We start from the raw sequence: 16,263 nt of genomic DNA on the forward strand, positions 1-16,263 counted from the left end.
CTAATTGGCAATTATGTAAAAAATAATACTGGCTTTATATCTAACCTGATGTGCACCTGGTACTGCAGACATGGGCTAAGAGGATACTTTGAAGCCATCGCTTCAAACAAACTATAACTCCATCGAAAACACATTGGTGCCAAACCAAAATTCCCCACCCTTGTTTTAGCGATGTTGTTTTATCCCTCCCAGCCCCTCGCAGCACAAATCACACGATCTACGGTGAAGGAAACTGATCCTGTTTTCAGATGTTTTCTGATTGATTGGGGGGTTTGTCAGGTTTATGGGTGGTGGTCTGGGACTGACTGGGGTATGTTGGAATGCTGGGGGTCTTGGGGCTGAGGCCATCTGGTGCTATTACTTAGAGCTGGGACAGGAAGGATTGGAGGCTTGTGCCCTCCTTCTAATGGGATCGCTTTTCACATTGAGCTCTCAACCCCCTTGTGGCCTTGCAGGGTGCATTCCTTCTAGGATACATGTTGGCAAAATGCCGGGCTACAATCTATTCCCACTTGCATACACATTATGTCTATGTGTGTGTGGCTCGGGCTTGCAGTCTGGCTTCAGAACAAAACTAGGCCTCAATTCCAATATGGCTACTACTATCTAAGATGGCGTCTGACTCCCCATGTATACTTGAGCAAGATCTGAACCCCCCCTACCCACACTATGGCCTTTAGCGACATCCCCCAAACCCCAGTAATCTCCTCTAGCCCTGACGGCACATGCACAGGCCACTGCTTCATGCGAAAGTGGTTTGGATGGGAGGTTTCAGTGCTGCATGTGAGGGTCCACATCCCCCAAGTAACTGCATGAGGGCCGCTACACTGTATTTGAGCCAAGCACAAAAGGGTCAGAACAAGAACAAAACCCTTAAAGAGGCAGCAGTCTGAAAGCGTGAGTGGCAATTAAGGAGGGGAGAGAAATCCCGGCTCCCAACCCGAAAAAATTGCCCACATTCAGATGGCCCAAAGCAGTAGGGTTGGTGCTGTCTGTTTCTCCTGGAAGAAGTGTACGGGACACTTAAACCCAAAAGACTGTGAATGGACGGGAGAGTGGGAATAACTGAGGATCACTGTCCAGTAGAGAGACCTGCATTGCTTATGTACTGATAAATTCATACTAACTGAACGCAGGTAGTGTTTGCTTACAGATATATTCTAACCTTGGTTTGAAGCAGGGATGTGTTTCGGCTCCCTGCTTGTTTAACCTCTATATGATGTATTTGCAAGCAACCCTCAAGGAAACTACACATTTCCCTCTCAAGTTGGGGTCTGAGCACATTCACTGGTTGACCTACGTGGATAGTGGTGTACTTTTTGATTGAAGCTTTATTTCGGTTATAAAAAAAACCATAAAGGCAGTTTTACAAAATACACTCAGAAACATGGACATCTTACACATTCATCTTACACAGGTAAAAGCAAATAATAAAAAAATCACAACTTTAAAAACATACCTATTCATTTCCAAACACAAGATTTAAGCAATGGAACAATGCTGTAAAATATGTATGTAAACTACAAATACCACAATACAGCAGCAACATAAACAATTCATAGGATTATTTAATCTACAGTACTTCCTCCGACAGTTTCCAAGCTCTAGCTAGATAGCTAGCAAGCGCATACACTCTTGAGATAAAACTAGGTGTTTTACAAAATTCAAGAGCCCCGATTAGAGTTTCAGTATTGTTAGCTTTTAAATCGAAAGAAGCCATCTCCTTCTAAAAGGCATCAGCACCGGACAGGAAAAAGAGACCTGATAATCATCCTCCCTTTCAGCACTGCACATCGGACAACAAGAACAAGCTTGTGTAGACCATTTTCTACTATGGAAATCCACAGGTAGGATACCCAGATATAAAGATTTCTGGTTCCTGTCAGAGAAAGATACAGAGCTAGTCCTACGGTCAGCTTAATTCTTAAACAGTTTTGGAAGGTACTCTTTCGCTCATTACTGCACATGATGTCTGTAAGAACTCAATCCCAGTCATACACTTTTAATTTCTTGGAATCTGCAGATGCTAGGGTTTCTGGGTTATGCCAGAAAAAATCTAAACCGATTCTAAGAAAGACATTCTGAACCATACCCAGGGTTTCAAATGATCGTTTGCCAAAGCCTCAAACCTTGCCTCCCTGAATTCCTTTAGTTCCATCTTGGTCCATAACTGAACCCAGAATAGAAGGGGTTTCAAATGGGCGTGGTAATAAATAACACTCTGACCAAGTTCCATTTTAGCTGCATGCCTATGGGTACTCCCAGTAGCTTCTTAAAAAACGTGTTTTCCGCAACTTTCATTTTAGGTATATCACGTCACCTACACAGTCCTCCAATGTAATGCTACTGCCATCTGGAACTGCAAAGACGAATTCCCTAGAGATTAACATTGGGAAAACTAAAGTTATGAGCTTTGTGGGGGAATAAGGACAAAAATACTTTTTACCTGATGCTTGGGGTGCCAAAAATTGGAGTAAGTCTCTGATGTTTTTATACTTGGTTGTTCTCGCGTACATCGGACTCCAGGGTTAAGGAGAGGATAACAAAGGTTACAACGGCTCTGATGACCTTCGATCAACGGCAACGAGGCTATAACTTAATGGCAGCCAATGAGGAGGCTTGGAACAGGGGCATTACCACACAGTAATCCCGACTCTCCGAGCCTCCGCAATGCTGGAGGCCGCCATCTTCGCACCGGGGTACAAGGTAAGGGCCCCGGTTGGGCACTTTGCTTCGCTCAGGCCTGTAACTATGGGCCCCGGGGCATTACCTGAAGCGGTAATGCCCCATCCCCCCCTGCTCGTGGCTTTTTGCCTAAACATGCCATGGAAACTTACAAACAGAAACTGGTACCCATAATTCTGTAACGTACAAAAACAAGATTTGACTTTTCTCTAAACTGGTTAAATGTATTTGGCCGGTAAATGAATGCCTTCACGGGCTCCCCACTTTGGTTATGAGTTAAAAGGTTAACTTTGTATTTAAACATTTAGAATTGCTGAACTAAACTCTGTTTCATATTTTTTTAAAGAACTGTTGAAACAAGGTAGACATGCAGTGCTGAGGGGCTATGATGCTGATTGTCATATTTGTTTCGATCAACTTGACTGTCCTCTAACAACGCAAACATTTAAATTGAAGGCTTTTAAATGGGACCGCCAAATTAATCATAAACATCTTATGACTGAAGAGGGAGTATACAAAAATATTCCCACCATTTAAAGAATGGTAAACAGATTTAGAAAACGACATGGCGAGACATTTATTCATGAAATTGGGGGCCCACTGTTTCGATACGATGGAAATAATAGGTTGATACTTGTCATTAGTAAAAGACAAACGACATTGTAGGCTCTGTAAAAAGGAAGGTGTATTGGAAACACTGCACCATCTGTTCATTGAATTTGAAAAAACAACACCATTATGCCACATAGCCTTTGGAAGCTTTGTGTGTAGTATTGCAACTGAGGGTATAGAATGCTTCTCGTTACAGTGTTAATCAGATGTCACAAATTTTACGCAGGGCCTTATTACAAGTTTGGCAGTGTGAGCCACTTGTTTTGCAAGGATGGAATTTACGACTGTATTCACGCCGTCAAATTATAGGTTTTGGTGGAATTACTGCACAGTAAATCTGACCATTTTTGGAGAAAAAGTGGTGGATTCACCTCCAGCTTGTTGCTGGAGGCAAATCCTCCATTTTACCACCGTAAATCAGTGTAGTGAACTAGCGGCAATTCCACCAGGGGTAAATCCATCAAAACCTCCCATGGAGGCCTCTGAACTCCAAAAATGGTTTATTACACCACCCTACCACCACTTGTAATCCTGCAGTAACTCCACAGGGCCAAGTGGCGGTAATGGTAATCGAGTTTGGCGGTAATTCGGCAGATTTACCACTGAATTACCACCAAACTCATAATGATGCCTTTAATGTTTGAAAAGAGCTTCTTGATCTTTAAGTGATAGAATTATTTAGTTGTACTGCATTTTTTTATTGATTTGATTTGTATGTATATCATGAAATGTTTGTTTTAACTAAAATGCACAAAAGAATTCCCACCAAATATCTTCAGTTACACTTAATCCCTTAGTTGTCTGTTTGTTGAAATAAACCTTTTGAACTGTAGAACTTGGTTTTGAGTTGTCTGTTGGCCCCTTGGTAGTGAAATGTCCCTAAAATACATACAACTTTTACTTCATCTTGTGATTATCCCCACTCTGTCGATACAGATTTGTATCAGTCATATACAAAGACACTTTCATAAATAGTTGTTCTAAGAACAAAGAACACTGATGAGAACACACTGATGATAACACACTGATGGGCTGCTGAAAGCTTGGGTCTCAGATTGCATGAGACTGGGAAGACAGCAAGGCTCCCCCGTGGTAGCAATTAGGTAAAAAGGTGATATTGGTGCAATCTATTTTTGTACTGTTTGTACTGTGTAATGAACACCCCTGCACTTGGGCAGGTGACCTTCACAATCACAAGAAGGTTCCTGAGAACCCCCTTCTCCCCACCCAGAGGCCTTATGCAGCACCCTAACACAGTCCCAGGAGCAAGAAAACACCGGAGAACAAAAGTCCCCATAGTACAGAGTGCGTCCGAAGCTCCCTAGTTATGCCTGAACACTTGACAAGAAAACAAAACGCTTACCCTTTAAGGGAATGTAGGTACAGTCATGTGATCTCCTTGGCAAGTGCACAGATACGTTTATTTCCATGGGAACCCTGCTGGACACATCAAAGAGAAAAGTTTGTGGGGAGCGCGAGTCTCTGGTAGATACAAAGTTAGCCTCCACTGTAAGAGAAAAGGAAGAAAAATATAGCATGCGTGTACCGCATAAGTCAAGAAAGCATTGAATAAATGTTCCCACTTAGGCTAGCCTTGATTGCGGGACTACAATGCTGCAACTGACAGCAAAAGCATTGCCATGAACGAAAACAGTTTCCTCTGCTTTCAAGAGGTTTCTCTGATTCAGGAATCAACAGCTGGTGAAACAGGCACACAAAAGGGCATTTTCAGCAGACCCCACGAGGGGAAAAACGGGTATCACTCTTATGTTCTGGGCCATTTTGAATATCAAAATGGCGGCAGGCCCAACTATAACCTCAGGGCCTGCCTTTATCAACTGACATTACCTTAAGCACATGGCCCATTCACAGAGCATCCATCCCACACAGCCCAAGTGCAACCAATAACTCAAGGCACTATCCAGGGGGAGCAGATTCCAGCATTTACAAAGGCAGCCAGGCAGGCAGCCAGTATCACACCTGGGAGGAGCTGGCAGGAGGAGAGCAGCAGACCCAGGAAGATGTCGGCCCTGCAGACATTGATTGAGATCATCTTGAAGGTAGAGACTCAGCAAGAGGTGATACTGGTGAGTGGCCACGTAAGAAGAGTGTGGTGTAAAGAGGAGGGAGGGATTGGCCTCGAGAAAGAGCTCTTTGCTAAAGGGGAGGGCAGCACGGTTATTGTGGAGCAGGAGAGAATTACTGACTTACAAGAGAAGGAGAGAGAGATTTTTAGGGAGTAGATAAAGAGCTGTATCTGCTAGCAGAGGAAAGCGAGGGGCCCCAACTGGGAAGAGAAGATGACTATTGGCCTCATTACAAGTTTGAAGGTATCTCAGCGGTAAATCGCCCTGAGATACCACCAAATGGATTTTCCATTTCCACCACTTGGTCTGGCGGAATTACCACTGGATTATGAGCTGTGGTAGGTGGTGTTGGCCCCCATTTGTTGGAGTCATAGGACTCCATGGGGATTTCGGCAGAATTACCACCGTCGGTAATTCCGCCAGAAGGTCATTTTGCCGATTTGGCCTTTTTTTGGCTGTGAAGCGCAGGAATTACCTTCAGCATTGTGCTGGGGGTTTTTCCTCCGCCTTACCTCCAAACCCATAGATCTGTGGTCTGGTAATGCAGAGATAATGCAGTGGTAATAAAATTACCACTGCATTACCACAGTTTTTAGCCACACCGCCAAACCGATGATGAAACCCATTATCTGAAAGGTGGCAGTGGAAGATATTGTTGGTTTGAAGGAGGAAGAAGATATTAGTTTGGGGAGGAATTAGGGTGGATAACAAGAGATATGGTTTGGGATGGGGAGGAAGAATTTGCTCCAGGGCAGTAGTAGTATTGTGGGGCAGGAGGGAGTTCTGGACTTGGAGACAGAGAAAGAAAAGTTATTTAGGAGAAGACAAAGGGGTATCATCTGGGAAGAGGAGGTGAGAAATATTGTGCAGAACAGAGATATTATCAACAAGGGGGTGGTGGAAGGTAGTGTGGCATTGAAGGAGGAATGATATATACGCTTGGGAGGGCGACATCACCTGGGAGGATTAAAAGAGATATGGATTGGGAGAGAAAGGAGACATTATTTCAAAGAGGAGAGCTTTGAGGGTGACTGTATTTGAAATTTGCCATGGGCAGAAAGAGGAGAGTCAAGATCTGGGAGGAGAGTATTCTTCTACAATGGGGAAAGCAGCAGACTTGGAGGCAAGGGAGTATTATAGCGAGAAGGAGAGATACCATCAGAGGAGAGAGAATTGATGACAGAAGGGGTAAAAGAGATACCATCAGGAGATAGAGAAAGAGAATAAGCTACTAAAGGGCAATAGAGCTAAGCCTTCAACAGCAGTAGAGAGAAGGCATGACCAATCACGTAGAAAGCAAGAGTAGGGTGGTTCCAAATGACCACATTGGTCCAGGGGAAATTGTAGATGTGGGTGAAGGAACGGTATGGAGCCACTACACCAGGAAGACAAGCATAGTTTAGTTAGGATGGGAAGGTTCCAGAGTGGACCTTGCACCTAGCTTGGTGGAACAAACCCACAGCCCGGGCAGGAGAGGCATAGAAGGCAACAATCTGGAAGACCACAGAAACATCCATCTCCCCAGGTACCATGGGTTATCGACCTGAGAAACCCTAACACCCAAGGAGAGGGGTCAGGGGACTAGACAATCCTTTTCCCAGAAGGCCCAAGCCGGGACGAGAGGCCCTCCTTAAGCAGTGAACACTTTGTTTTTGCACATGGGAACGACTTGGACATTTTGATTTGCACCTGTCCAAAGACGTTTGGTTTTTTCAAACTTTGCAACACTGAGCACAGGGGAGGACTGGCAAGATGTAGCCTCGGGGCAAGTGTCATTTTCTGACCCATAGTGAAACGGTCCAAGCGCATAATGCAGAAGCCCCAACTTCAAGAGCAAGTAAACTCACTAACAACCGCTCTCCCTTCCACATATTCTCAAGTATATATAGTAGACCCTAATTGCATTATGCAACATATCTTTTAGTTATGTTTATGGTTTTTTAGAGAGCTGCACCTGGGCAAACTCTCCTACATACCAAACATAGGAACATTATTTCACCAGGATAATATAATTGGTGAAATGGGAAAGCTGGGATTTGAGCCCAGGTTTCATTGTGCCCCAGTTTGCAATTTGATAGCAGGTTACATCTCCTCCCACTCCGTCGATCACTTTAGTTGTAGACCAATGTAAATAGGTGATGAAGCTAGAGAATTCATTGATAGAGCCTGAGCCATTTCTGCACAACTGGGGTGCCTGGCTTCGCTCTCACAGCCAAACATGAGCTGGCATGGCAAAAGACCCATACATGGCTTCCAGCCTCCCCAGCTCATGACACAAATCCAATAACTAGTACCCCGTCTACCCAACCCTCCACAACAACCCTTACCTGGCATCCTGCTTCTCCACCGTGCACACTATATAAATGTGCAACAGTGCCCGTGTCACCAGCAGGCCCCATTCCTGGTGTGAGGGGGCTGTCGGAAGGCTTGCCGAGTCCCAAGGGGCTTATGGACAAAGGGCATTGCCGGATTTTGCTTGCCGACAATTTCCTAAGGACACGCACTCCGTTGCTTCCTTTGGGTGCAGCCCAAGCTTCCATATTTCTTTCATACGACGGTTGCTTACCTACATACGGTCGCTCATGGGCATTCTGTTACCCAGGTCTCAGTGTCCTGATACCCTGAGTTGTCTCCAGGGATCCACATGGTAGCAAGGCAGCATGGCAACCCTTTACGAGGAAGAAAGGGGGTGGGCTAAAAGGGGTGTTTGTAGAATCACACAAATTACTCTGATTGGCCCGCAGCGACGCCCCCCCATAAAGCCAGCAACCGACCCCAAACAAATGTGAAATGTTCTACTCTCTGCAGGACAGACGCCAACCCGAGAGAGATTGGAAGAGAATGAGTATCGCTTGGAGTATGAGGACTAAGAGGAGTGATCCAAGAACGCACCCCTACCGTAGGGAACAAAGCAAGGAGCAGTATCCAGGGGACTGAAGCATGCTTCCTGAGTGTACTGACTTTCCTCTACCCTGTATGTCCTTCAATAAAGCTTACCTTTTTTTCTGTTCAGGCAAACCTGGTCGGTTATCCTCGTTATTCCACAAAATGGTTAAAAATATAGACTATAAACCCATGTGAGTGAGACTTTCTTTACAGTGACAAAAAGTGATTTACTCGGGATCGCAATGTATGAAGTGTGGAAGGTGGGGATTTGAACTCTGTTTTCCAGGTTCCAAAGTTTCCAATTCAGAGAGCATATTCCATCATGGATATTTGGAACTACATAACACTTTCTGCAAAGTTGTTCAAGAGATGAACTAGTACACTGTTCTATAAATCTAGCTTTCAAAGCACCAATTCATATACAAGAGGGAAGCCTATTAATCGTCTGTATCCTGAAGCAAAAACATCTTAGAGTACACACAATTGTGAAGATTAATGTTATACTTATAATGAAAACTCACTATAATTATAATCTTAGTCTGTACAATTGTGTGTTCTTTAAAAGCACTAAGTCTCATCATAAGGAAACTTGAAAAATATAGGAGCAGTCTTAATGGAAATATACGCTAATAAAGAAAGTATACATCACTTCATCAGAAAATAGAAAGAGGTCAAGCCAGTCCCACGATCGGGTGCAGTGACATGCAGGTCAGGCACAGATCTTAGCAACAGTCAATCAACCTGCTGACTTTTCTAGATGTGTGCCCCTGCCTCATTAACCCTATTTTCCTTACTCATCATCCCCCGGTGTCCTTCCCTTGCACCACATTCTCGATGACCACAAGTTCTTTACAAATAACTTTAAAACCTCTGTTCCCCTTTTGGCCAGTGTGAGAAACCTGAGGGTGTTCTCACATGTAATCCCCGGGGATCTGTTGTTCAGGTGGCTATGGAAGGGCCATTCTACTTGGATCCCAACCCTGCAGGCAGACAAGTGAGGGAGGATCACCTGGGCAGGGGGGTCCTTGGGGGCTGCAGGCAGAGCGTCCATTGCAGAGACATTTTATTCCCCTGTTCCTTGTCCCAATCCATCCTACCCTCCCTCTTTGTTCATGGGATATTGTCATCTAAGTCCCGTCCTACCTGTTGACCATCCCTCAAGAAAAGGGAAGGTAAAACATCTTAGACATCTAGGGAGACCAAACCCTTTCACAACCCTTGATACTAACCTTGTCTCTCCTTCCTCAAAACCAACCTTTTTCCTCCCATTTATCACGCTTCAGTGAACAAGGGAATGTAGAACCAACACCCCGGTATTACTACTACCACAACCAGCCAAATAAAAAAGATGGAAAACATCATCCACTCACCATAATAGGCCCCAACAAATTCCCACACCTAGTACTCAAAGAGTATGAGAAAAGTTCAAACCCCCTCAGCCTTTATGGGGTATTTTCACCCTGTTTCCCCTACCCATTTCCAACATGTACTGGGACAAGGAAGAGGCGACAGAGTAATAAAGAGTACCCTTAGAAACAACATTGGGATGCAGGGAGAGGCGTACTACATTTCACCACTAGGCTGTGCTACTAATAGACTCGGGCAAGGTCAGGCACTTCACCTTAACCATGCACACCTGACTCCACTTGACTCTCAGGGTATAAAAGGCTTGGTTCTGCCAAAGGAGAAGAGCGAGATGAGGTGGCTGGTTTCAGCGTGTAAACCAGAGAGCAGGAGGCTGCAGCAAGAAGTGCCCAGAAGATCCGGAGGAGAGCAGGATGCTTAGACGTTGACCCAGTGTGTCAAAGGGGTTACAGTGTGGTGAGGGAGCTGTGTCTCCAAGGAGCGGGAGTGGATGGACTGCAACCTGCTGGCAGTATCCAGACCAGTGCTCATTCCCCTGGGATGTGTGCCAGTCCCAGGAGTGTCTGAGGGGCAGGTGGTGAGACCATGAACTCGACCCACATATCCCGTAGAACTGCTTGCCAATGCTGTGTTACTTGGGTGAGTTTTGTGAGAGAAAGAGAGAGAGAGAAACTCAGCGTACAGGTGGCTGGAGCGGGAGCAGGAGCAATGAAAGATGGAAGCGATATGATAAGCGGTAAAGCAGAAAGAAGGTGCAAGTGTGCACAGCAAAGTAAAACAAGTGTGCAAGAAGCACGGATAAGAGGAAGGTGTGGCACAGACAGGCAAGAGTGGAAAAGAAACAAGGACACAGTGAAAGAGGCACAGGAAGGAAAAGGTGCCAGAAGACAGGTACAGAGAATAAGGAGAGGAGTCAGACGTCATAGTGCTCATGCATGAGAGGAGCAAAAGCCCTGCATTCTCGAAAGTCTCTGATACTACCCTATGAAAGAACTGTGGTTAAAGGTACATTCTGACAAGGTGAACTTTTATTTCAAACCAGAGGGGCCTAAGCTTGGGGAAAGGATCCCTGAGAAGCCTAAAAGAAACCAAGAAGCGAACTGTGAATCCTCATTTAAGACAAGAGAGGCCTAAAAGGAACTGTCTCTTCATTTTGAACTAAAAGGATTGAAGTTTAAGGAAGGGAACCCCCAAGAGACCCAGAGACATTGCGAACTTTACAGGAGAGGCATAGACTTGGGTAAGGGAACCCTGAGAGGCCTAACAGGAACAGTGCCTTTTTGACTGGAACTGGAAGGATCGAAGTTTGGGGAAGGGAATCCTGAGACCCTGAGACATTGTGAACTTTATTGACTTGCTGCAAGAACCCTACGTGGAAGGTTCCAAGGGCAACCCTTTTTAGATGTCCTTTTGACACTGGCAGAACTATGATGGTAAGGCTACCTGAGCCCGGCCTTGGTTTACATTTCTTTTTGAGTCACCATTTTCCTTTAAGAAGACCCCATATCGCATTTGGTTTAAGAGTGAGGGCAAGCATAGGTTTTGACACAGACAACTTTGGTTTTGGACTTAAGGACTCAGACAGCCCTTAGAAGCATCAGTTGGAACAACCCGGTTAGAGTTAGGCCAGTTAGACATTACACCAACCCAACAAAGTTTTACAATAAAGGTTTTCAAATTGTTACTTTTGAGTCTGTGTCTCTCTTAATACAAGGCTTGTCTCACACAGAAATCCCATCCCACATGTCATGAATACCCAGTCCATCAACAAAGGAGCCACTATGTATGACAGGGTAATGTCATAGTTCCGTGCAAGTCACCAGGCCCTAGAAAATAATCGATCATGACAACACAGTTGAGACATTTTTAGTTGATGCACAGAATTGTAGAGACTCAAATCTAATGCCACAACATATTTTGAATCTTTTCCTCGAATATATGGAGTAAAATTTTCTAGATGGTCAAGTCAATTGTATTGAACAATCTGTTGCAGGTAGCTGTTATGATTGACAGAACAAATGAAAGCTTCGACACTTGTTGCAATTTTTCATAGACAACTATCCAGTTTGGAGCATACTCAGGTTAAGGACCTGTTTTTCTAGGTTCATTTTGGGAGCCTGTTACCATTGCATGCAGGTTCTGTGCTCTCAACATTCAAAGAAGTAGACTTTGCTATGCTTCAAGTTTTAGATGGAAACCATGCAAAGTCTACTTTTCAAAAAGATATAAAATCATAAGCTCTGCGTAACTGCAGATTCCTTAAAATAGATGCATTCTTTGTCTTTAGACACTTTGGCCATTTGTAGGTGGTCAAGTCTGTCGTTGTCAGGTCCTCGTGTGGATGAGGAATGTATAAGCCAGTAACCACAGGCAAGACTACTGGCCTCCTACTAGAGGGAGAATTTTCTCCTGAGATCACTTTCCACTAATGTATATTTGATAGTGGAATGATTGCTCGGGTGAAAAGGCAGGAGATGCGCAACCAGCAGCTGTAAGAAGAAAGACAGTGGCCCTTATTAGGACTCCGGCGGAAAACCATGGCGCTCCTAGCACCATGGTCGATGCCGGAGTCCGCCATGGCGGAATGGGGAATTACCACCCCATTCCAAGGTTGGCGGGGCGGTAATTCCCCATGCCACCATGGCCCTTCCCCATTCCCAATTTTGCCCCATAATGGGAATGGTGAAGGCGGTAGCTACGGTACTGCAAATTGCGGTACCGTACTTACCTCGAGAGTCCCTTTGCGGGCCCCTACTTTAACGGCTGGTCCAGACCAGCCGTTAAGGTCGGGTCCCGCAAAGGGACCTCGTAATTAGGCGCTAATGGGTTAACGGCGCCGCAGCCTTTTACGGTGCCGTTAACCCATTAGCGCCAGGGTCGTAATGAGGCCCAGTGTATCATTACACAAACTAGAACTATGATATGTTATACTTAGTCTTGTACATTTTGACCCACCTGTGCTGACGTGTATTATGTATTGGACCTAGAGAGGAACGTCAGATAACCAGTGGACATCCCAGGATGCAGGGTTCTAATCTGAGTCCAGAGTTCAGAAAGGAGAAATCCAGTAATCCAAGAAGTAGTAGTCTTGCAAACGGTACCCAACAGCATGAGGATGTCCCGCAAAGACTATACCATGACGGAACGAGGGCACAACTACAGAGTTCCAATACAGTATTGTAATCCAGTCGTGAAGGAGATAAAATTCAGTTTGCAGGTTTGTAGGATGATAGTATCTGTAGGCAAACGGGATGCAGTGCTGTAATCCAAGCATGCAGTTGAGAAGGTTCAGTTTGCAGGTTTTGCAGACTCATGGGATCTTTAGCCAAATGGGGAAATTGTGATCAGAATGGCCACAGGAAAGTCAGAACACCTAGACCCTTGCCAAGGAACAGCTGGGAAGTCCTGATACAGGATACCAACAGTCAAGGCACAACAAACGTAGGCAAGGAAGGGTTAAGATGCAAGCTCCATGGAGAAGAGCCTGAAGTCAGGATTACCAACAAACAAATATCAGAGGTACAAGAAAAGCAGTCCAGTAAACGAGCCGAGGTCAAGGTTGCCTAAACACAGTGATTTGTGAAGGAGCAAGAAGGGCAGTCCAGTGATCAATCCGAGGTCGCAGTTAAGCCGTAAGAGTACAAGGAACGAAGAACAGGTAAAAAAACAAAGCTCACCAGTTGTTGTGTTTTAGGAGCACCGAACGAAAAGCACAGCCCATAATATGCATGGGCTGAAGAGATGCTGTTCATCGCGTTATCAGATGCTATGCGTCAGGTGGTCAGGAACTCTGGGAAATGTAGTCCGTGAGTGTCGACAGACAGGTCTCTGTTGGAACAATCGCTGGGGGAGGCGCCAGTCTCTTTGTTTCCTCGGTAAACAGGGAGATGAAGAGGGGATCCTGACAGTCATGTAGCAGGGTAATCCCTGCAGAGAATGATTCAGCCTGCTTGGATCATGCAATGCTATGATCTGTGGTTCATCTTTGTAATGACATTTGTGATGACAAGCCATCACTACGGCATGAAGGGTTCCCTTTCAATCAGTGGTGTTCTCAATAAAGTGCAAATTACCTACAGCACAGAACATCATGCTTCCTTGCACAAAGTGCAGTGGTACATATACTCCATAAGCTTCCACGTGGTGTAGAACCTCATAACGCTTCCCCACGTTGGAGAACTTAATTGTAGTTGACCGAGGAACCCAACCAAGAGTTTGCTGCGAGTGTTGGAAATATTGTTAGGCTAACAGCAAACTGAAGTGGAAGTTTACATGTGTACTGTAATGAGGCGAATGCCCCGTATGAGGTATGCCTTTCTGTTACAATTCATATATAAGAGTTTGTGAAAAGCAGCAGCCTGCTGGTTGAAATGTGAATTTTCAACCTGCAAACTAACAGACATTCTTCTACCACTTATATGCCATTTGAAAAAGGATTTCAATGCTTGGAGTATTGCTTTTGTAGGTTCTCCTGCGTGGTGGAACTTGAGAATTTCCAGTACTCCTCTGCCGTTATGGGTTTCCATAATAATTTAGCAGCCCGATATGGAGCCTTCATATTTGAACTTATGTTGGAACTTGCTTCTGCAGGTGAAAGCACAGGATTGTTAACTAATTTCAAAGAAATACGTTCATGTAAAAAACTACATTTTCATTAAGGGCCTGATTCATGGAACGTTTTCCAATGGGATTGCGCCATTATAAAACACTTCCATGAATCAGGCCCTAAGTGTTTTCAGAGAGTTTTTTTGCAAAAGCAGCTACCATTGTGACACGCATACCTTCCTAAAAGGCTCCAAAGTCTACCTGACTTGCATATTCTGGTGGCATCTATTTTTTTTGTTTTTACATAGCATTCTTTGTGATATATGAGCTCATTAGCATGAGCATCTTTTCGGTCAATTCACCCTCACAGCTTCAGTTTCCTTTTGAGTTGTTCATTCAACCGAAAAGGATCAGACTTATTCTGACCTTCATCCTCATGGCACACAGTGTGCAATGGATTCCGTCTAGCTTCAGGTCTATCGCAGAAAGATCCAGCATTTATTCATAATTGCGTACCAGTACTTTGGGATCTTCTACAGGGAAGTGCCTTCCTGCACAATGAGCTGTCACCAGCATCTTCGTTTTCTGGCATTTTCTTTTTATATTTAGCCTGCAGAATCTTGTAATTGGTTATCCAGTTTTATCTTCAAAGTGTTTTGCGACGGGTTTATCATCACTGTCATCCCACTCCTTTCAAAAACTGTCACCAATGGTCAGACTGAGAAAAGTATTTCACGGGTTTTCATTATTCAAATGTTAAAAATCAAATTTCTTTTCTTGTTCTGGTTGCAGACAAAGCAGGGTAATGGGCTTCTCTCTCCTCTTCCATTGGCTTTGCACCACCCTAACCCCAGCATCACGAACCCCCAGATTTTGCCAGATAGCAATAGCTACTAACACCAGCTGCTGGTGAGGGCCAAAAGGCAAAGCCTTATCTATCTGGCTCCCTCTGGCGATTTTCTATGGCTTGTCCTGACCACAAAACTTCCAATCAACTAGAAAGGGTGTCCAGTTAAAGTACCTAATACAAAAGGATCGAATGCCAAAGGGTCGACTCAATTTGACCTAAAACCAAAGGATCGAATTTTTTTTTTTTTTAAATATATTTTTGGGGGTTTCCGTTTTTGAAAGAAAAGTGGTTTTACCACAAAAAAGTGTGTTTGGGGTGGAACCCTCCAAAAAAAAAAAGAAAAAAAAATTCGACCCTTTGGTTTTAGGTCCTTTTGATTCGACCCTTTTGGCATTCGATCCTATGCATTCGAAACTTTCACCTATAACCACTAGAAAGGACTAAGGGTGTTTAAAGAGGTCAGGATCGTGCCCTCATAGCAACTGCACTGTTCCACAAAAAAATCCGGACACCTCTAGACTATTCCCTACAGTGGTTAGTGTCCACATAGGACCTCACCTGACGGAGTTTGCCCAAAAGTGAAAAACAAATGTGAAAAATACAACCTAGTGTAAGTATTTATATTATAACCTCACACATCATTTTACAAACAAATTGTTTCTCTATTAAATAAATTCATTAAAAAACATGTGAAAAGATTCCATCATGTTGTTTATACTTCATCAAAATAAAGTGGCTATGTGCAAAGTTAACAGGAGTATAACATTTTTAACATTTTTTTTTATTTATAATTGTATAGCGCACTTGCAGCCCAGAGGCATAGAGGCGCTGTTACATGAAGTTTGCAAGAGATTTTGATTCTAAGAACACCAACGGAAGGAACAATGGTCCTAAACAAATGACACTTAAATCTGCTAGCACTTGATACAATCAAACATCCATGTGTCTAACACTAAACAATTCTTATCATTGAATGAATCCGTTTTTAAGGATGTTAAATAGACAACCAATGTCCTAGTCAAACTGTTTCCGAAGTTTAACAGTATTCATAATCCTGACATGTTTAATTCCTGTATTAGTCAGAAAATAATGTAGAGAACGTCATCAGGGGAAATTCTTGTGCCACATATCATTGGTTACCAATGTTCACCATAATAACACAGGGTTTTTCAATCTTGAGCGCTCCACAGGTGATTTCTGTAATTAAACAATAACCTAAGGAAATAATACAAA

At 44.0% G+C, this 16,263-nt stretch overlaps 1 protein-coding gene across 2 annotated transcripts in view; it reads right to left on the minus strand.

Annotated features, from left to right (window-relative positions):
- The window catches only part of LOC138526035 (uncharacterized), a 105,919-nt gene that overhangs the window by 43,238 nt on the left and 46,418 nt on the right, over positions 1–16,263 (minus strand). The window contains exon 3 of one of the 2 annotated variants that reach the window (XM_069636336.1): positions 4,661–4,804. The gene's annotated coding sequence lies outside the window, so the exon portion shown is untranslated. Of the gene's footprint in view, positions 1–4,660; positions 4,805–15,861; positions 16,246–16,263 lie in introns of those variants that run through there. The other variant, XM_069636337.1, reaches the window with a different exon arrangement.

This window comes from Ambystoma mexicanum, chromosome 7p (genome assembly GCF_040938575.1).
Source record: "Ambystoma mexicanum isolate Mex_15411 chromosome 7p, UKY_AmexF1_1, whole genome shotgun sequence".
Taxonomy (NCBI): Eukaryota; Metazoa; Chordata; class Amphibia; order Caudata; family Ambystomatidae; genus Ambystoma; species Ambystoma mexicanum.